The sequence below is a fragment of the Pogona vitticeps genome, chromosome 2, assembly GCF_051106095.1.
Source record: "Pogona vitticeps strain Pit_001003342236 chromosome 2, PviZW2.1, whole genome shotgun sequence".
In the NCBI taxonomy this organism is placed as follows: Eukaryota; Metazoa; Chordata; class Lepidosauria; order Squamata; family Agamidae; genus Pogona; species Pogona vitticeps.
In genome coordinates, this window is record NC_135784.1 from 224,268,722 (window position 1) to 224,287,423 (window position 18,702).

The 18,702-nt window shown below is 38.7% G+C and overlaps 1 long non-coding RNA gene across 1 annotated transcript in view; it reads right to left on the reverse strand.

Moving 5' to 3' along the window:
- LOC144586576 (uncharacterized) overlaps positions 1-18,411 on the reverse strand; it is a 62,013-nt gene extending 43,602 nt beyond the window's left edge. Inside the window, exon 1 of the long non-coding RNA XR_013541470.1 lies at positions 1-18,411. This exon is cut by the window's left edge and continues 20,480 nt beyond it. This is a non-coding gene — a long non-coding RNA (uncharacterized LOC144586576).
- Between the last annotated feature and the right edge of the window lie 291 nt (positions 18,412-18,702).

Consider the following 18,702-nt stretch of genomic DNA (forward strand, 5'->3'; position numbering starts at 1 on the left):
GCACACAATGGAGTGGAGTGGAAGGAATGTATATGTCTTTGTGCCCTGTGATTGCTAAATAGGACATGGCCAATAGATATTATTTTCACATCTCCTTCCACAGAAGGTCAGACTTTGAACATTTTCTGCTTTATTTTTTCATGCCCCATAACCTCCTAAATAATGGGCTTAAATTCATTGGCAAATGGCAACTAATACAGATTCCTGTATGTGAATTGTAACTCTTGACTGATACTCATCTTTCAGAACTGAGCTTAAAACCCTGTAGAGTGCGTTTCCATTCTGAAAGACTAGGAAAGTGAGACAGCCACCTTAAATGGCAGATGCCAGGAAGTGAAGAGCAATTGCAAGGTGTCGAAGGATTATAGCCCAGTTGGTTTCTGTTGAGGTAATACAGGAAGGCATATGAGGTCTTTTATCTCCTGAAACCAAATACTCTGGGTCAGTTCTGTGTATGCCTCTTAGCCCTTTCCCATTTTATAGTATAAAGAGGGCAAAGTTATAAGAATTGGGATAATAACAACCTTGCATGCAATTAAAGCCAAGTATTAGTGGGAGGGAGCTTTCGCAAGCTAAGGTGACTATCCATTTTTGCCACTAACCAATTAGAATTGTTTTTCCAGCACCTGGCATTTGAGGCAAACCCCTACACTTTTGCCCCTCCTCTTCGTCTCTGTCCTGCTTGCTTTGTTTGGCTCTCTTTCTCTTCCTCTGGTCCTTTCTGCCATGTGACCATGGAGGCGGTTCCACCCACATGTGGAGACTGCAACCTTTTAAAAGAAATCTTCTGTTTGTAACTAATGATCACAATTGTAAATAAAGATACATTTTCTTTTTCTACTTAAAATGCTTTCAGAGTGATTTTTGTGTATAAAGTGCTAGTTACTGTGAAGGGGGCAGCTCTCAGTCTTGAGCTGTTCTCTGGGCAGTTGTTTGTATTTTAAATTTTGCTAATTCTAAAGGAATTACCAATTATCCACAACAAAAATTTCTGTCAGTTACCCAGGCTGCTGCCACTACCTGTCCCAGGTATCTTTCATGAATTAAAGCAGCATGAATTTAGCTACTTAGTATTTAGAATTTAGCTATTTGATATTTAGCACAGTTCCTGTGGTCAGGCAGGTACAGAGTGAACTCCCCACAAACTTTATTTTCACTCTTCAGGCCATAGAGTGATGTTACCTTGTTTATTCTGAAGTCTGTTAAATCCTACACATATATTAGGATTTAAAAAAAAAACACAAAAGATCTGTGTAGAGTTGCAGCTTATGGCTTCACAAGAAGAATGGGGCAGTGGAGCTCCATGTCAAACCCCAAATATGTACCTTAATTGTTCTATATTTTTAATTGATACAACAGTGGTAGTTGGGGGTAGCCACTGGTAAAATGGCAGAACTGTAATTTTCAGAATGGTTCTTATATTCATTCACTGTTAAATAATGGAAATGTACCAGTACTACTCCAACACTTGCAAACATCTTTTCAGTACTTTAAAGCCATTGTGTGGTCACTGCACATTACGTATGCCAATCTGTTCTCCATGTCAAATGACATTTTGTTGCTCTTTTCAGCACATGATCCAAATATACTCACAGGACATTTAGATTTAGAGTAATTCCTTCCCCTGGCAGCAAAAATAGAGCTTGGAAAATAAACTAAAGTTGCATTGGTGAATCAAAGATTACATGAAATATTGGAGTCCTTTGCCAGAAATAAATCCTCACACCAAATAGAAGAAGAAGAAGAAGAAGAAGAAGAAGAAGAAGAAGAAGAAGAAGAAGAAGAAGAAGAAGAAGAAGAAGAAGAAGAAGAAACAATAAGACTTACTAATTCTAGAGACTGATTTCTAATGTAGGAACATTTTCTGGTTTGCACAAAAACTAATAAAATCTTGTTTGTAGATCCAGATTTATAAGTATTTATTTAATGAATTACAGTTTTGTATCAGTAGCAACGTTTACTCTATCAGGGTGGATCTTTGTTAATATGAAGATAAAATGGTGGAATAATTAAAATTAAGAATATTTCAGATTCATTTACATTAATGTAATGATGTATTTTTAAAAACCTTTGCTCTTATTTTTTTGCCAGTATTTCAGAAAGTAGCTGCACACTGGTTAAGAAATAAGAACTTATAAATCCTCCCTACTAATACTTGCTATTGCTTTTTCATGTACAGGAAATAATATAAAATGACTTCCTCTTTCACTTGAGTGTTGGTTGAACAATATCTTTCCAAGCTCTGATATGTTTCCATATATTTGGTTGTCCCTTGGCTTGCTCCTTGCCCCATCTTGTGGTTATTCTTTGGCCCTGATCTGCTGTTCTCTCATGACTGCTAGATTGTACTATAACTGTTTGGTCATCAAAGAATACTATCAACAGCCTAGACCTAGGAGCACAAGGTGCTGACACAGCAGGCTGATATTTATGTGAGCATTATGTAATGTACTTTTTCATATGTTCCAACAGCCAACATGTACAAGGAGCAAACTCTCATTTCAATTCCACAGTTCTGGCAAACCAATGTCCCTTTGTGGTCTAAAGTTTGCCCTTTTAAGGGAATGCTTTGGCCAAATTTTGTTAGTGAGGGTTGCCATCATGGTCTTTTTTTCAGAATCTTTCTACCTCTTTGGGATTCCCAAAAGTTAAATATTTAAGTAGACAGATAGATGAATGTTGCCTCTGGTGCTCATCCATGTACAGTACATGTGAACACTAAAATACCATCCAATACAGCACCTGCTATTTACCATTGTGCTGTGGTATTATCTATATTCAGCCTAAAAACCCATCATCCTCTTGGTCTTTCAGATCAGGATGAGACAGGCCATAGCAGAGAAAGTGAATGTATCAGTCTTGGAAAGTAGTTCAGTTCTGAGGTACATTCCTGGCTTCCTAAATGACAGCTCAAGGCAGGAGATAGTGGTCCTGACTAGTTTCTTGGAATTAAACTAGGGTTTTGTGTTCTGAATATAATGGAGAACTTTGTTTCAAACAAATCATGGTTTCTGTGCTTGAATTGAAGATCATCAGAAAGGGGTTTATGGCTCTAATATTTATTTCAACTGTTGGAAATGTTAATCTGAACGAAGCCAAAGTGCCATGGTGGAGGGTAACACCTATGGAGTTATACTTGGTCTGGGTGTTACAGACATACCGCCTTTTGTCTAATGAGCTGTAGGAACTATCTGTTGTTCTGCCATTTTTCCTTGATCTTTTTCTACTGCATTTCTCTTATACAGAAAGCTAGGAATATTTCTCTAGGCCAAATAAGTGGTCTGACACAAAGCCAAAACATAAAACAAACAAATATTTCTTGCTAGATTAATTGGGGTGGGTGGAAAAAAGTTGAATGCATCTATGAAGACTTCCCTAATTTTTTCTTGAGGGCATTGTAAATTTCTTCTGGATTTTTATAACTAAAATAACTACTGAGAGTGAAATACCTTAAGGAAAGGTGATGGAACATGGGTCAATAAATTAAGCAATGAAAGTCTTGTGGAAGTTCTGCCACCATTTGCCCGGAAGCTAATCCAGACAATGGAGCCCACCAGTAATTGCAATGTATTCTTGAGTATATGAAAAAGAACCAATAACCATATCCCAGCACCTCATTGGAGGAGCTCTATGAGGAACTGATTCAAAGATTCCCACATTTCAGGCTGACAGACTTAATGTCCTTGATCAGCAACTCATATATTTTTAAAGCTGGTCATGCTTTGAGAACTGAAAGGCTACAAATCTTGGCTGCTTCCACAAATTCAGTGCTGTGCCAGTTTATGATTCCCACAGTTGCTGATTTCCATGGATCTGCTTTTCGAGGGGTGGGAAAGTGAGGGACACATGCATGGGAGTCAGCAGCAGGGAAGTGAGAAGACAGAGCACTGCTTTAAGTATTTGAGTACCCATTAAAATCTGAAAGGACTGATTCATTTCTATGTCCTATCACACTGATTTTATAACCTTAAGCCACTTGGTTAGGAAGGAAATACACTCTGTGCTTTTTTTAAAAAAAACACTGTCCCTAGATAACTGAGGGGAATGTGGGAACATGCTGTAATTAATATGCTCTAAGCCATGCAGGTCTCTGAATCATAAATTCTTCTCAGAAAAAGTCATAGTGAAAATTAAAAAATGCACTAAAATCATATAGTCATTTTACTATTTATCCATGCTGTCCTAGAGGATTCCACAAAAATTTAATTTTTATGTTTACATAACAAATTGCAGTGACTCACTCCAATACATCTTATGTACCTATTAGCAACTGTCAGCGTATTTAATCGGGTGATTATGCCTAGTATAGTAACTTTGTTGGCACTTCTGGTAGCCTGTTAAGAATCATCCAGCAAGAAGCAAAAATAAAAGTTGAAAATCAAGATGGATTTTAAATTATAAGCATCTTTGAGACATGTTCACATGAGTTAGACCAAAAAAATGACAACTTTTGTCGTTTTTCAGCTCATTTAATCTGAAAGGTCCACATGCTGGGTTATATAGTCAAAGTTAACATCTGCACTTTACTTGGTGCATGCTTTTGGTGTTGGCATTAACCCTGTGACCACAGCGGCTTCTATTGCTCAGCTATCATAATGGTTTGGCACCTCTCCCCTTCCCTCAAGCTGCATTGAACAGTGAAAGGACAACCCACATGGGACACCACAAGAAACATCTTAACGAATGACACATTATGAGTTTTGTGAAAGTAATTTGCTTTGCTCCGCTGTGTAGTTGGCAAAGGTCTTCTTACTCAAATTCTCAAGTTAAATCCAGCATTAAATCTACATACAGTCTTGCCTTATGGCCCCTGCACAACCACAGAAATGACCTACTTAGAATCGTTTTTCCAAGTTTTCTCTTGCAAAGAAGAATACACTGCAACCCTTCCCTCCCCCTCCCCCCAAAATGAAGTTTTTTCCAAAAGATTTGAGATTTAGTTCAATGAAGCATACATACATTGATGTCTCCAAATATCCCTTTCATCTCCCCCCCCATTTAAATACCAATAAAATGAATAATAATCAGTAGCTATGTGGAAAGTGACCTTAGAGCGAAGAAGTCCCTAGTTCAAATCTCACACTGTGATGAATTTTCAAGGAAGTCATAAGGAACTTAATGTGTCTGTATTTCCTCTGAAATACAGGCATAGTAATATTGATCTACTCCATAGGCTTATTCTAGTGTTTACTAAGATAATCATCTTAGTGTATATGAAATACTATATACTGTAGGTGTTCTCAACTTGCATTGCCCAAACATTTCATCATCATCATCATCACCACCATCGCCACTATCATCATCGAACTGCAGAGCTGCAAGGGACCCTATGGATGATTGAGTCCAGCTCCTGTCAAGGAAGCACAGCAGGAAACTAAACTCCCAGATACCTAAACCTACCTATTTATTTATTTATTAGATTTTTACCCTGCCCCTGTAGACAATGTCTAATTGGGGCGGCTTACATAGATAAAAACACATCAATATAACATGTATAAAATCATAAAGAATACGATTATAACAATTAATTCCAAACGACACATTACCAAGATGGCATGACTTAAAAAAAAAAGAGAGAGAGAGAGAGAAATAGAAATCACTTAATTGACTGGAGGGAAGGCCTGCTTGAATAGCCAAGTTTTTAACTGGCTTTTGAAGACACCCAGCGAGGGTGCCAGCTGAATTTCGGTAGGGAGAGTGTTCCACAGCCAAGGGGCCACTGCCGAGAAGGCCCGGTTTCTTGTTTTTTCCTTCCAGGCCTCTGGAAGGAAAAAACAACAACTAATATTCTGGATATTCCTTCAGGAATATCCAGTGTAAGGCTTGGGAGATCCTTCTGTATTGTTTCATCAGTTGTTGCATTAGGAATAAATGTAAAATAAGAGCCATGTAGTACAGTTTCACTATATGGTTCCTCCTGTCAATCTGCTCTCCCACCAGGTTGTCTAATTGCATTCACACCCAGTTTAAGATCTGAATGCAAATAGGTCCCACCATTCCCTGAAGATGATGGAAAGCAGGCTTGACAAAGAAAAGCAGCTTTCCTAAAGAAAGAAATGGTATATTTCTGAACAGGAACTATACCTTATGTAAAATACGGAACATACAATTCTCTGTAGCTAAAAAGAATTGTTAGTCCCAACTAATTTAAGGAGCATGGAATGAATGGGATTTGTTAAGCCTCATTTTTATAAGCTCTATTGATGCAAGTCTACTGTAACTGGGGCTACAACCACATTGTCAAATACTTTGGGATTTGCTACAGGTGTAAAATAGATGAATTCAGGTTTTTATTCCTGATTCTATGATAAAAGACCAGCTCAAAGCAGTCTGGCCTTTTTGCTTCCACTGCAGATGTTTTCTCTCTCTGCTTCTAGGGACTGCTACTTTTTTCAGGCCGGAATGATTTGAAAAGACTTTTCCCTGTGTGATCTCCAAAAGGACTGTGGGTGTGACTGTGGGTGGTATTCTGATTACATACTAAGCTAGCTATTATGTTTTGGACTGCAGAAACGCACAGATTTTGCACCCCTCATCCCTTTGTATATTAATTTTGTAGTAAGTTTATGCTGGCCCATGTTTCGCCATATGAACCTTGGATTCTTTGCTGGACTGGAGGTTTTATGAGGGATTTTTAAATCTTCAATTTTAAAGTTCTGTTTGTATACTGTTGTTATTTTCTGGAAACTGCCCAGAGTGGCTTGTCCACTAAATGGGTGGGGTATAATTCTAAACAAAGAAAATAAATAAATAAAGTTAAAAAAACCAAACAACTGGATTTAGCACTAGATATCTTATCACTCCATTGAATAACTGGTTTAGTGCTATATCACCTCTACATGAACCAAAATGGGGGAAAAAGACTTGCAAATGAAACTGGTACTTGCCTGCTACTGGCTAATTATAAAGAAAAGGTTGCTAGAATGCAGAATACTGAGCTGACTTAAAGCACATGCTGTCACAAGATTTTTTTTTAGCACTTAAGGAAACCTCTTTTCTAACAATGCTATATAAAACATGCTAACAATATCATACAGTTTAACCTGAAGATGAAGGGGTTTTGGAGAGTATAGCTAAAAGTGAGAACTGAACAAACAGACATTTGCAAACATGTCATGCCCATCATAGGCATAGTTCCATGCTGAACTGTACATTTAGTCCAAAATGTGGATTTGCTGCCTCGGTCATGAACAGACCAGTAAAATGACACTCACTGATCTTGTTTCCTTCCTTCCTTCTTAAGTTGACTGCTAAGTGGTCCCAACTTTTTCAGAGAGGATATTTGTCAGAATCACCGATGGTTGTGGAATGTTGCAGTGTTTCTCTTTGCTGTAGCCTTATGCTATCTCTTGGGCCTTGGTGATGGATGACCCAAAATGGGAATGCATCTGGAAGCACCAGATTGTTTCTACAAGGTGTGGCTTCCTGTGTGTTTAATATTACCCTCCAAACAGCACCAGTGCCACACATCCAGAACTTCCCAACAACGTGATATTGTGATGGAAAAGATCTCACAGATTTCATTTTCCTTAGCCTTCAGGGAAGATGCTAGGTTCGTTGACACTTGTTTTAATCAAAAGGTGAATGTTTTCATTTCTCTTTCTTCAGCGGGTTTTCCACCACCACACCTTTTTCTAACACCACAGTTTTGAAAGGCAACATTATTAAAATATCAACTGTATGTGAAGGAGAAGCCATTAACACACGTAAGAATAAATTTTCTTATACTTGCTGATGTCACTTTTTTTCCTGTTCCATACACATGCAAGGAAACTGAACCAACACATATGGTCACCATCAGTCCGGATGATTAATTTTGAGATGATGCCGTTATTAATCCATGTGGAAAGGGGGAAGCTACCATAGAGCTGGTTGCAATTAGCTAGCCACAAATAACCTGCTTCACTCCAAACCTAAAACCCCAAAATGGCATTTTGGAATGATTATATCCCACAAAGGATTTGCATTTCTTGATGAGTCCCCAAGGTTAAGATCCAAGCCAGAGTGTAAAACCAACCCTCAATTATACCTTTTCAGAAAGAGGAAGATCAGTAGCAGGTGGTGCCTGCTATAAAAGCCTCATTAAAACACCTTCTGGTTGAATTTCATGAAAGGAAAATGACCAGATGGAGACTCATCTTTACATGGTCACCTTACCTCAAATGAGAGTTTCACCTGACACAGCAGAGAATGCAGTCACCTCCTTTCACCTAACAAGGATCTGAGGTTCAAAAGAGGATACATTAGGATTAATAGCCCTCAATTACTAATCCATTGTCATGCCATATGCTGGCAAAGTTGTTCATTGTGAAGCCTCAAGACATATAGTCTGTAAATGTTCCCCCACCCGACCCCACAACTCCATGGAGCTAATCTAATTTCAACTCCTCACAGACCTCAGATTCCTGTAAAAGATATTTAGCTCTTCCTGTACTGCCTCTTGATGCATTTTAGAATGGTTGCAAATCTGATATAGAAGCTAATGATGCTGAAACGTGCTGACAAATTGGAAATCATCCTCCACTCCACCCCCAACTTCCCGCCACCACCACTACCACCTCCTCCTCCTTTACTGTCTGGTAACTAGATGAGCCGAGTGTGCGAAAAGCATGTTTACTACACGTGGGTTCTAAGGAGAGACTGTATGTTTCTTCCAGCGCTTTTACAGAAGTTGTGACTGACAGCAGGAGAACAATTGGCCAGCTGAGCAGTGTAAGCAAAGTTTATGTTTGGGAGAGGAGGCTTTGTCACCTTCTGCAGCCCTGAGAGTAGGAGGGTTTTTCAGTGGCTTGGCTTCAGGGGATGCATCTAAATCATTAAATGCCAAATAGTGCAACCAATATATATTTTAAAAGCTGAGTTGTATGTTTTGGGTTCAGCTCCTCTAAAAGGGGGGGGGGTGATACCACCCACTAAGTCTGATTCTTAAATCAAGAAGGTCATGCTTATTTAAAGCTTAGTATGTGAGAGCAGGAGGGGAAAAAGTTAGGAAAACAAAGCCCTTACATAAAAAACACACACACATTGGAGAAATCAGCCACAAAGGAAGGCTGTATGGAGCTCCATATTCTGAAAGCTTTACTCCCCCCGCTTTCCCCACAAGAAACATTCCTGTCCAATGATTTAAAAAGCCATGTTCCCCACTTGATGCCTCTGCTTTGCTTGAAAATTGCTCTCAGATCACTCCCTACTGGATGGAGGGAAAGATCTATATGCATATTGTCTGACCCCCAGGAGGTAGGGGGAGGTGGCTTGAGGTATTGGGGGAGAGAACTGGCACAAGGCCAAACCTGTTGTGGCTTTGTAGAACATGTTTGCAAGGTTGCAGAAATGATGAAGATGCTTTCCTCTCTCTTTCTGCCACCATTATGTGCAGAATCATCCAGTGGAGCTGTTCTGGGTTATAAAAGGATTATTGGAGTCTGGATACCGTAGAATATCTGCAGTCTGTTGTGAATTATGGCCATAGCATTTTATGGATGAAGCACCTAGCATCTGATCCTACTTACATTCTATAGATAGAACATGCCTCTTGCTGGGGAGTTATTAGCACATTTTTGTTGAGTTTTTGTAGTCTCCATTTCAGATGACTTCTGTGCAATGAAGTCTGTGTGCTGCTAACAAACACATGGAAGGCAGGCTCGTCCCACTTCATTGTGTTGGACGGTAACAAGCATTAGGAGGAAACTGGAAGGAATCATGGACTCATCATTGAGATGAGGAAATTACCACGTTTCCTTAAGAAGCCAGTCATTTGGTGATTGTTGGGTTGGGGGGTGCATTGGCTTCTACTTTTTAATCTTCGATTTTGGGGAAATGAAACTGGGTCTGGTGGTTTCTTGGCTCCAGATGGCTCTGAGATATGCAATTAAAAATAATCCTTTCCAATCTGGTTGCCATCCTGGACTGAAGCCCATTCACACAGCCAACTCAAGCTCTGATACACACTTTTTTGTTTTTTGTTTTTGTCATCCTCTGACATTAGCCATATTGTCACTGATGAAGGTAGCAATGTGACTGTGGAGCAGTATGTCCATGACTCTGCAAAGATCAGGTTCAGCACATAGCGTACCTGCCAGAAAAACTCAAGTTACAGTAATGGGAAATTAAGAGAGCTAAACCCAGAGGAAAGTAACCATTGCCCTTCACATGTTTTGGGGCCTACAAATCCTATCAGCCCTAGTGAGCTTATTCAGTAATGAGGAAGCTGCCGAACGAAGATAGTGGAAGGGCCACAATTTCCTACCTCTCCCCTAACCAGAGATCAATGGTCAATGAGTATTGATGGGTCTTTGATGGCTGCTGCTTAATGTCTATTTGTCACATCCTTGTTGATGAGGGTTGAGAAAAGGAGGATGGCTGTTCGAACACAGCCAATTAAAGAGACAAGAGGTTTGAGGTTTCTCTGGTACCTAGCCAGAAGAGTCTACTATATTGCATATGCCCAGTGTGACTTTAGAGGAACTAATTTCTGATTGGCATTCACATGACCATGGTATATTAGAAGTTAGTCACAGTTCAGAACTTAAATCATGTGTTCTGCTCAGACTTTGCTGAGTTCTAGCATTCATTTTGATGCCATTACCACTTAATGGCCAAGATCCTGTTGCAAAGCTCTGCCTGTGTAACTATATGTTGTGCAAGCCACTGCAAAATTTGCGCCAAAGTGGAAGTCTTATTGAGGAAGCAGTTATGTGGGAGTAGTTGCTTAGTAAACTGGGCAATTAGTGTGTGGTCCATTGTGCAGTCCACTATATAAGTAGTTGCACAACCAGACATGTAAACTGCCTGGGACTAACACCTCATGAATGTATGAAAGTGTAACTTTATGTGATGTGAAGTCAAATAGGATTTCAGCCATTATCTGTATGATGATGCTTGGAGAATTTGTCTGAAGGAAACGGTAATCTGTATGCTGGTAAATCATTTCAGTATTTCTATTTCATAAAATCTGGACTGTGAAAGCAAACAACAGTTTAGGTATATTGCCAAACTAGGAAGAGGTGTGATTTTTTTTTAACTTCCCTTTCATTTTGAATTGAAAAATTCACACTTTCCAAACTGAAACACAAACTACAATGCACAGAGGTCAAAATCCCTTCTTTAACCAAAGTTTGTGATATAGGTCATGACAAATGAAAATGAAAAAGCATATAGAAAGGTACCCCTTTGAAATAATGGATGTAAGATGCATACATTTGGAACTATGTGTGCAAAAAAAGTGGAGAGCAGTGAATACTGAATCAAGATCTGGCAGCTGTGGTTAACTAGAGATGGGTTAAACAGAGTGGAAATGAATCTGGACAGGAAGGAGATGGGGGTGGTTGGTATAGTTCCTATTTCCCAGAGAGGGGAAGGATTATTGATGTGGTCTGTCAATGCCCACTTCAGTGAGTACTGAGGAAGTTGTTTCGGTATGGCTTGGCAACTACGTGTATTTCCTACAATGTTCTGGAAACAGGAATGAAGCTATTGACGGACATATTGAAGAATCAAAGTGGTTTGCCAAACACCAGTAGCAAGCTAAATGAGAACAATATTTCAGGGAGGCAGAGAGCTTTGGCGTGTTTTCATCCAATATTTTGCTAACAATGCATCACATTTCAAGAGCTTCCAGTGAGAGGCTTCCCATTCTAAGCTGTGGCTGTTCCCTTTACAATGACATTTTCATGTCCCTGCAGGAGCATGCTCCTGTATTACCCCATTCATCTCTCCAGTGCACATCTGGCCAGCTGCCTGATTGCGTACGCTTACTTAAATGCGGTACGAGATTTCTCTGGTTCAAACCATACAGTGGTTGGAGGGGTGTAAATCACTGTTGTGTTAGATCTGGTCTGAGTCATGAAATATTGATTGCATTTCAACATTGACTCCAACCACACTCAAAAGTAAAATTAGTCACAGACCTAGACAACAGACCTCCCTAAAAGTTGTTCAGAAGGACCTTGATGGCTGAGTCTATCTGAATGCCCCACATATTTAAAAGGGTGGCTGTCATGTGTAGATCACCTTTTCTTTATTAATGTAAATGCATATCAATGAGTACTGTGACCACTAACTCTTCCCACTGTATAGAAATAAAATACATTGCTATTGATGTAAAGAATATTTTCTATTTAGATGCTGTTTTTCATTCTGGCACGATGGTTGCCTGTATGTAGTACGGCCATCTACATCTTTAAAAATGCGTTGTGAAAGGGATAAGATAGTAGGCAGCTGTCTTGTCAAAAGTCAGAGAAATGTCTGTATGCAGAAAGGATCTGGACTGGATTAACTGGCAAGTTTTCTCTGAACATCTCGATTATTCAGTGAGTTGGGAATACGTTTTACTGAACTGAGGTGAGCTTGTGTCTGGTTACACACATAAGGTTGCTGTATTACTGCCCAAATGATGTCCCATCCACCAGTCCCCCCAGTTAGGTTTAATTTTGAATAGCTCCTTTTTAAAAAAATCATCATCATTGTCATTGTCATCATCAGCATTATGTATCATCAAGTCAATTCTGACTGATGGGAACCCTTTTTAGGGTTTTCCAGGTAGAGAATGTTCAGAAATGGTAAACTATTCGCTTCTTCTAGGGGCAGCCTGAGACTATGCAGCTTGCTCAAGGCAACAAAGGTTGGCTCTACTTGCAAATAAATAAACAAACGATAACAATAAAAATAATTGCAAGGCTTTTCTTCAAAAAGGAGGAAGAGCTTTCCTCTAACAGTTCCAGTTTAAGAATAGGATTGAATAGAACAGCATATGGCCATCTTAAGCTTTGACAAGACTATTTCAGCTGTTGTGCTTCTTTTGGAGGGCATTTAACTGAATATTTAACTGAACTGTACCGCTCAAATATATTCTGCTGCTCAAGAAATGACCTGCTTATACTGGGTTTAGCTAAAATCAGTCTCCATTTCCAGAATAGTTGACTGCTGGTCACTAAATGACATTTTCCAATTAGTACTAAACAAAGCAGCCATGTTTCAAAATGGTGGCAGTGTTCTAGTATTCCACAGATTAATAAGGGGAAACAAAATGGTGGCCATTCTGATTCTCCTAAATTATACCTGAAATTAGACAGTTGATTTCAAGGGGGTACAGTGACTGTAATCATTACCAGATGAAACAGGTAACTTGTCTGTACAGTGCACACTTTGCTGTGTAGTGTTGCATATTGCATATTCAATATGTGTTTGCTACTTAATATTTCTGTATTCTCCAGATGTTTTATATTTTCTAAGTGCCTGAGATTGCTTGCATTTTTGTGCCAGGACTAATGGGCACAAAATAGTTGTGTGCCATTGTGGGACAAAGCTAAATTTCTGCTTCTTATGGTGAACTTAATACTGTAGTATAAGAGGCCTGTCAGATAAAAAAACTGGCAACCCTGTAATTTCTTCATGCAGTCTCTCTCTTTTCTCTCTCTCCATGCTGCTTATATATCTCTAATATGTTCTGCTGAATATATAGTTTTTAAAAAACCCTATTAGAGGTTTAGCTAAAAATTATAGAAAGCATGTTAGGATAAAAAAAATAAAGTTGCTAGGTACATTGCTGTCATTTATAAAGAGAAAGTAAAACGGGTTTATTAGCACTCGATAGTTTCTCAGATCATGAAACATAAAGTATAAAAGACAAATGACAAATGATTTTGAAAAAATTACAAATGCCATGGAAATTTAGCACCAGTTTCTAGAGCAAGCTCTTTGTTACTACTTCACAATGAATGCTAATTTATAAGCTGTCTGTATGGCATATGTAGGCAAATTTTATTTCAGGTTCCCTATATACTGTGTTCGGAAGCTGTACCAATTTAGTTTTCACCTGTATTGGTATATTCTGTATCTTCTTATATATCTGGTTAACAGAAGTTTATTACCTCGGTATGATGGCCTCTTTTATTCTTTGTTGTATGAACAGCAAAGCATATGCCAGCCCCATTCCATGCACAGACACTTTTGTGTCTGGTTGTCATCAAAAATTATACACGCAGTGGCAGAAAGTGTACAAACTGAAGCTTGCTTCCATATAATAATCCATGTGTCTTCTGTGCCCCCCAACCACTTTTGTCCATTCCAATCCACTGTAAATAACTGGAGTACTGATACTATATATACAGTAATTGTAACTAGAGTAGTCCTGTTGAAACAATGGAATTTACACAGGAGTTGACTAACCCATTGAGACCCAATAGGCCTATTCTAGTGCTGTTTCAGCCATTATGGGCTAATTGCCACAAACACTGTCGAATGACAAGAATCTGCTCAGTTCATTATACAAACCAGTGTTCTGAACCAGCATAGGAACTAAAGTAAACTAATTGTTTGGCACTGATATTTATCTGAAAGTCACAGAAATGCATGTACTAGTGAAGCCCATGTTCAAAAATACATTTAATTTGTGCAAATTGTTTGCAAAAATATGTAGATTAAACAACATTGTATACAAATAGGTGTATATTTGGAGACATGCTTTCATGAATTTTCAAATGTATTCATGCTGCTTTTTTAAAAAAAATCAGAAAGTGATGTGAAAATATGGAAAAATGAACTCATGACTGAAAGAAAATGAAAACCCGAGAAGTTTGGCCATCACACACTGCAGACATTTCTTGCATCTGAAGAAGTAGGCCAAATTTGGAATCTTTCATGCCAAATTAAACTTGTGAATTTTTAAGATGTTACTGGGCTTTTGATTGTTTTTGCTGCAACAGACTAACACTACTAACTGGGAAATGCTTGCATTCAACTTTTTGCAGATTTTCTATCTGTTAGGAATTCTAAAGAAAACACTAGAGACTACCATCATATCTTCTAATTTAAAAGAAAAATAGGAAGGAAGGAAAGAAGGAAGGAAAGAAGGAAGGAAGGAAATTCTTTCTAGATAATGATTATCTTCCTAGTTTTTTATGGAATATACATGGCCTGATATATACAGCGACTGAACATATCCCATGCAGCTTTACTGTGATTTGATGGAATTCCATTCATGCATACTGTAAAAGTATGTTCTGTGCTCTTGACACAAATTATTACTGGTTAATTATAACTGAACATATTTTGGCTTTGCTCAGTATCTTCCAGGTCTGTTCTTCTAAGTAGGAATATTCACATTTTCTTGAATGTTCCATTTACAAGAGGTTTTTCTTTAGCTAACAGATCCTGCAAAGTTTCACAAAATGCTGGAATTTTAATTTCTTAAAATGCCTTTTACTAAATTTGCTTTGAAATTTCATTGTAGAAAAATGTAGGGACAGTTGTCCCAAGTGATCCCAACTTTGTGTATTATTTAGAGAATGTATTCAACAGTCCTCAAATTCCTAACATGACATCCGGTGTTAGTGAGGGTCAGCTCATACCAGTGGCATGGTATGGTTAACAAAGTGTATTCCTGCCTTCTTTGTATGACTGATCAAAATATACAGAACTTTCGTGAAAACATTCGCCCCTTTTATTAAAGTTGCTCATTCTTCCTTTGAAACTCTTCAGATATTTTCCACTAGACAAAATCTCTGCATTTATTTATTAAGGATGAGATTCAGGGGTGGCTGCAGCTCTAAACTGAATCAGGATTGTCTGTCTACTGAATTTTATCTTTCCAATTAATCAACATATCCACAAAGGGCTTGATCCACTGTGATTCGCACCTATGGAAATTGTTTTTTTTTCCCAAATTATGCAGTTGAGTTTTCTGCATTTGGGGAAATCACAGGGGTCAGCACACATTCGCTGTAGACATCCAGATTTGCTGGAATCAGCAGAGACCGACAGCTTGGTTTTTTTTACTGAGCTGCAAGAGCAGAAACTGCTTTTATAAGACACCAATTTTCAAAATGGTCTCCCAAGTGTCCTAGTGAAAGTCTATTCCAGTGTTAAGGTGAACCTTTTCTTTTCTTTTAAAAGAAACTTTGGAGGCAAGGGCCACTCAGTTGAGTGGAACTGAAAGAAACCCTTTGCTTCAGATCAGGTGATCACATTGGTAGAAAATAGACAAAATCAATGTCAAACTAATTGTAACAAATTTAAACCCACTCTGGTGACTGAACAACAACAAAAGGAGACCATTCTCCACTGGAAAAAGATGATTCCATAAAGGCTTTCTCCACATTCAACTTTACATTGTGTAGTCACTGGGCTTTAATGTGAATTCATCAGTGACCAACCTGACATGAATTGCTGACTAAATGGCCAGGGCAGTGACCCCATGAGTAACCTGCAGCATCAAGACTCAGGTTATGAAGGTACTGCAAATTGTCATATGGTCCGTTTGCACATTTCCATTTTCAGTGGATTGCCCAGCTGTGTCCCTATCTCGATGTGGGGGCTCTCACCACCTTGGTCCATGTGCTCATAGTCTCGAGATTAGACTACTGTAATGCATTCTACGCCTTTGAAACTGATGCAGAAACTTCAGATGGTGCAGAATACGGCGACCAGACATCTTACAAGGATGAAAAGGTACCACCATCTTTCCTCCACTCTGGCCGCCTTGCATTGGGTGCTCATTTGTTTCTGCGTTCATTTCAAAGTCTTAATGATGGTTAAAATAAATAAAGCCATAAATGGTTTAGGAACTGGATATCTGGCAGAGCGCCTCCTCCCACCCAGTTCTGCCAGTGTTACTTGCTCTAGCCAGGTCGGGCGGCTGAGGGGCCTAACACCAAGGGAGATCCGGAAGGAAAAGAATGAGGAACCAGGCCTTCTTGGCAGTGGCCCCTCACCTCTGGAACAACTTTCCTGTAAAGATCTGCCTGGCTCCTTCTCTGGGTGTTTTCAGGAGTAAAGTTAAGATCTGGCTATTTGGGCAGGCTTTCCCTCCTACCGTATCTTAAATTTTGACATGTTGGCCATCTTGGATTCATAGTATACATTTATTGGTTTCACTGTTTAAAAAAAAAATTGTAATGCCGCCCAGAGTAGACCTTTGGTCTAGATGGGTGGGGTAGAAGTCTAATAAATAAATAAATGCCAAGGAACAAAACAAAAGCACACACAGACACACAGTAATTCTGTTAGAATAACATCCTTTTGAGAGATTAATGCAAAGGGACCCTCTAATTGTTAGAACACTAATCATCTCCTCCATCTCCTCCCCCTAGCTTTTAAAGTTGCAGCCGTGTTACTCTGCACAAGCATTTCAGCAAGAAACACAAAACAAAACACGTTTCACAAAAGCTTGCATTAAAATACAGTAGTTAGTCTTTAAGGTGCCACAATGGGATTTTTTTTGGGGGGGGGTTGGTGTTTTTTGTGTGTGTGTGTGCTTCTTGTTGAAATTACCTCGGCTTGAAACAGATATTACAGTGACTTGATTGGGAGGTCGTAGCCTTTGAGACGGGACTCCCATGGGGAAACATCCCTTTACAATAGATTGTGGCCTGTCATGACTTCCCTTTCTGTTTGTTTTGTGTGCTTTTATTAAGTTCCTTGCAAGTTCTGCTCTGATGTTTGTGGTTCTTGGAAATCTGTCTCTTTGTTATTTATGTTCACAGTGGTATGATCTAGGTCTGCCTCAGAAATGTTCCAACTGTTCTCAGGACCTCGGTTACTAATTATGCAGATGAACAGATTGTACAAACTTTTTTCCTTATGGTAACATTCTGGAGAGCTTCTATTTCTTCCTTTTTTTAAAAAGAAGAAATCAAATCGTTGTAGTTAACAGGCAGACTCTCTCTCTCTCTCTCTCTCTCTCTCTCTCTCTCTCTCTCTCTCTGTGTGTGTGTCTGTGTGTGTGTGTGTGTGTGTGTGTGTGTGTGTGTGTGTGTGTGTGTATGTGTGTATGTGTGTGTGTGAGAGAGAATGTTTTACAAATGCTGACTTCATTGATCCTGCTAATAAGAAATAGAATAAGATAAAAACCCAGGCTTTGGATCTCTAGGAAATGACACAGCTATAATAGGAAGTTAAGGATAGAAGGGCTTAAGCTGAGCAATTCAAAAGTTAGTCACCAGATGACATTAGCTTCTCCCAGAGGAGTAGAGGCTTTTATTGTTAATGAGCCAAAGTAGTCATTAGTGTAATTCCATTGATGTCATTAAATTTACACTATATGCCAGAAATGTTTTTTCTGTTTCATGGTAAGAAGAGATGTTGGCCTTTTTATTAGAGAGTCAAGAAATCTCTGTTTGGTAGGCTGTATGAAGGAATATACAAAGCTGTGAGCTTCCACCTGTTGGTTGAGATAATATGGCCTTCATTGTTGCAAGAGTGAAAACAGGACCCTCATTTTAATAACTGAATATTGACCTTGGGTGCTGGAAGTTGGGATACCACTCCAGAACATGAACGTCTTGATTTATTGTGGACTTAACCTCAATCTCTATGTATATATGTGTGTGTTTAAAATGAACACCAAGGGGTTGTGACCTTTTATCATGAAGTTATGGTGAAGACCAAAAAAAAAAAAAAAAAAAAAAAAAAAAAAGGATAAGGGAAAAAATTGTATATAAAAATTGCTCTATAAATAATAATCTTAATTGTGAAGACACCACAAATGGGCAAAATGCGACTGCTTTATAGCATGATATATCAATGCCTTGTGGTTTCTGATGGTTTTCTTGTAAAGCTAATTTTTCATGTTTTTCTGTGATATGTTATGATAGTACCTAAAATACTAATCACTGTGCTCAGAAGGCATAATCTCTCTATCTTTTAAAGCTCAGAAAAAGTGAAAGGAAATTTTAAAAAGCAAAGGAAGAATTCCTCTTAACATCT